The sequence below is a fragment of the Neomonachus schauinslandi genome, chromosome 2 (genome assembly GCF_002201575.2).
Source record: "Neomonachus schauinslandi chromosome 2, ASM220157v2, whole genome shotgun sequence".
NCBI lineage: Eukaryota > Metazoa > Chordata > Mammalia > Carnivora > Phocidae > Neomonachus > Neomonachus schauinslandi.
The window spans coordinates 43911312-43915294 of NC_058404.1; the positions used below are offsets into that span (position 1 = coordinate 43911312).

Consider the following 3983-nt stretch of genomic DNA (forward strand, 5'->3'; position numbering starts at 1 on the left):
GTCCTTTATCTTTGAACATACCTCATAGTCCAGTCTTGAGTTCTCTAGTTTAGCAACACCAGTTATCCTATGTTTGGTACCTTTGTCTTCTCATTACATTTTTTTTTTTAAGTTTATTTTTTTTAGTAATCTCTACACCCAACCTGGGGCTTGAACTCATGACCCTGAGACCAAGAGTTGCAAGCTGCACCCACTGAGCTAGCCAGGCGTCCCTCATTACGTGTTTTGTTTTTTTTTTTAAGATTTTTATTTATTTATTTATTGGTGAAAAAATTTATATTTAGATTTAGCCAGCTGGACTCAGTTTAGATGATTCCAATTTTTTTGGCAACATCCAAAGCATCATAGTCAGGAGCCAGTCGAACGTATGCCTTCTTCTCTCCATCAGGCCTGATCAAGGTGTTGACCTTGGCCATGTCAATGTCATAGAGCTTCTTCACAGCCTGTTTGATCTGGTGCTTATTGGCCTTGACATCCACAATGAACACAAGCATGTTGTTGTCTTCTATTTTCTTCATGGCTGACTCAGTAGTCAGGGGGAACTTAATGATGGCATAGCGATCAAGCTTGTTTCTCCTGGGGGCGCTCTTTCGAGGATATTTGGGCTGCCTCCGCAGACGCAGTGTCTTGGGTCGTCGGAATGTAGGTGACATGCGGATCTTCTTTTTTTTGTGACTGTGGACGCCTTTCAGCACCGCTTTCTTGGCCTTCAAAGCCTTTGCTTTGGCTTCGGCTTTGGGGAGGGGCAGGGGCTTCTTTCTTAGTCTTCGGCGCCATCTTCGTAAAAGGCATTTATTTATTTATTTTGAGAGCAAGAGGGAGAGAGCACAAGCAGGGGAAGAGGCAGAGGGAGAGGGAGAAGCAGGCTCCCCACTGAACAGGGAGCCCGATGTGGGGCTGTGCGCTCGATCCCAGGACCCTGAAATCACGACCTGAGCCGAAGGCAGATGCTTAACCTACTGAGCCACCCAGGCGCCCCCCTCATTACATGTTTTAATCTGTCTTTTCTGTCTACATTCACTGTGGTTATCTCAGACCCTCCTTTGTCAGTATTTCTATTTTAAATTACTGGCAGAAATTTGTTCTCTGTTCATTATAATTTATTTATTGGCTCTTTAGTGATGTTGTTTTGTTCTTTTTTTAGGAAGCCTGCATCCCCTTTGATCTCATTTTGTTTTGTAATTTTATCTTTGAGCTCTGGTTTTATTGCATTAATGTTCTAATTACATTATTCTGCAGTTAGGTGAAGCGGTTGGGAAGAATTGCTTCTCTGGAGTTATGTTTTACTTTGGGTTGACATCTTTGTCTTTTGCTTGGTTTGCCTGCTGTTCTCATCCCATTCACGCTAGTGCTGTTGGGCGCTGTCGGCTCTAAAATAAGACCTGTTTTCTGTAGCCTGCACCAGTGTGCGAGTGGGGCTGAGGTGGGGGAGATGGATCTGTCCCAGATTTTGGGTTTGGTAGCAGCCCTGTGGCCGGGCTCAGCCCACAGATCTAGGAGGTGTGTTCCACTTCTGTTGGAGGGGGAGGAATACTCACTGGAAGTGGATCATTTCCCCAATTCAGTCTGTGGCCTTGGAGCCCCGATTTCCCTCAAAGGAGAGTCACTCATTGTTCTTGTTCCAGTGTCACCTGTTTTCCCAGCAGCTTTTCCCACTACTCCTTAATTGAAGAGGAAAAAGAATTGGCGGCTGTAGGCCTCTGCATTTTGGGGGGAGGTCAGTGAGAATTCTGGCTCCGCTCTCCTGGCTCTGGCTGTGAGGGCTGGGCCTGGCCTAGGAGATGAGCCATGAGTGGTGCCTCCTGCATTTCTTCACCTGCCTCTGGTTTTGAAGTTACTGTATTACAGTATGCCCCTCTCCTTGTTTGCTTGCTGGTGGTGCCCTTTTTTTGGCTAATGTTTTACTCAAATGTTAATGATTTAAGGGAAGGGAAATTGTGAATACCATTTCAGTTCTCCATCTAAACTCAGAAGTCTTTATTTTCATATAATGTTTCAACATACTGTATCTTTCTTAATACTCAGAAAAGTCTGCATGTTTCTTTTCCTCTTTCGGGAACTAAGGAAACAGACGTAATGAGATTAGTGCGTCGCGTGCAGTCGCTGCAAATTGGCCTTCTCACACCGGGTCCAGTAGTCCTGCTGCCGCTGAAGCCAGCAGTTCCTCTGGTTCTTGGGCCCAGGGTTCTGGATTCCTCAAGACCTCCTCCCCCTCCCCTCTCAAGTTTCAGGGGTTTGTAATGGAGGCCAGGAATGTTGCCCCCTTGACTCCCCTGGAGCGTCTGCATTTGTTTACCCCTCAGTAGTTAACCCTTAATGGGGAGTGTCCCCTGGGGAGACAGTCCTATTGGGCTGACTGGGTCCCAGTGTTAGAATGCAGTGGGGATGGAGACTAGAGTGAGACAAGTCTTTTGGAAGGTGTTCTACAGAAGTGAACTCTTGACCAGGAAAGAACCCCCAGAGGGGTGGGGAATTGCCTTCTGGTTAGTTGGGGCAGTGGTGCTCACAGCCCTGGAGCCCTGGCTGTCCTGAGGTCACAGGTACCTCAGAGAGCCCCTGCTGTCTGTCCCCAAGAGGAACATTAGAGAACCAGACACCTCTTTTGCCATCCTTTGGATTTTAGGTGGGAAAGCAGACAGTTGAGAGGAAAGCTTAGGGTGATTCACTGAGGCCCACCGATAGTGGGGCCAAGGGTTCTGGGAGCCATCATGTCTGATCACTGTGGCCTCCCCTTCCCCCACCCCCCACCCACACCCCCTCTTCCACCCCTCCAGCCCCCACGGTCATTCTTGCTCCCTTGCTTTGGTAGGGACAATCAACCTTTTCTCAATTTTAGGTAAAGTGCTTTGTAAAAACCCAGTTGAGACTGCCCTTGCCCTGATGGCTACCCTTCAACCTGCAGCTGACTAACGCCTCGGTTTGAGTTCTAGCTTTATATATAATTCATTGTGTTCCCATATAACCCATCCTTTGAGGGGGCACAGAATAGGCCCAAGTAGGTGTGCTTACAGACATCTTTCACCCATTTCCTGTGGCTTACCAGTGGCCTCGGAAATAGTTGTCTCTGGAGCATTCAGTCGGCCTTGTTTCACTCCTCGGCTCAGACGGATCTGAGCCAGCACGGTGGGCCACCTGACCAGCTGGTGGCCAGGGAAGGGAGTGGATGTTTGGAGGCCCCTCGGGGCCTGAGGTCCAGCCTCTGGATCGAGTAAGAAGAGTTAGTTGCTGCTTGGTCACCAGGGAGGGAAGTCTGTGTTCGCTCCTCTCTGACAGGGGAGGTGGGGCCCAGAAAACCAACAGCGTGGTACATACAACAGTGAAACTATGTCCCCGGCACTGAAGTGCCACTTTGAGGATGAGATACTTCTGAACCAAGAGAAGGGATGGCATGCAGGTGAGATTCTGATTTTCTGATTTAGGAGGCCCCAAGATGGTAAGGAGACCTGAAGTTTCACAGAGGGTCTGAAAGCAAGCATCTCTCGCTAACTTTCTCTTGGGTTTTTTACTTCCCCCCCCCTAGGAGGGTTGGGTCTGGCGCCTTGGGTGCAGACCTAAAGGCACTAAAATAATTTACTTCTTTGAACCCAGGCCAAGTGAACAAAGGAGTGGAGAGACTCCAGCTTCTCTTGAGTGGGAGAGCCTGGTCCTCTGAGCCAGGAGCACATTCGAACCTTTGTCTCTTTCCAGCTTGTTTTCATGTTCTGCCCTGTGTGCTTCTCTTACTGCTTCTGGAAGGTGTCCTTGAGGGCAGCTGGCTTGGCTCCCTGGAAGGACTGGAGGGGCCCACTCAGGGCCCCGCCCATTTCCACAGCCTTAATGGATGGGGCTTCATCCTGTAGCCGGGCCCACACCGTGAGGACCCCTGCTCAGCTTCACCGTCCAGCTGTATCAAGAGCTGTATGTGTTCTCTTCCTCTCTCCTTTCTTTCCTCCAAAGAAGCTCTTGTAAACTTTTTTTTTTTCCTAAGAATAACTGGTAGCTAA

At 48.8% G+C, this 3983-nt stretch overlaps 1 pseudogene; it reads right to left on the reverse strand.

Moving 5' to 3' along the window:
- Positions 1-264: 264 nt before the first annotated feature.
- On the reverse strand, positions 265-777 carry LOC110588604 (annotated as a pseudogene).
- Between the last annotated feature and the right edge of the window lie 3206 nt (positions 778-3983).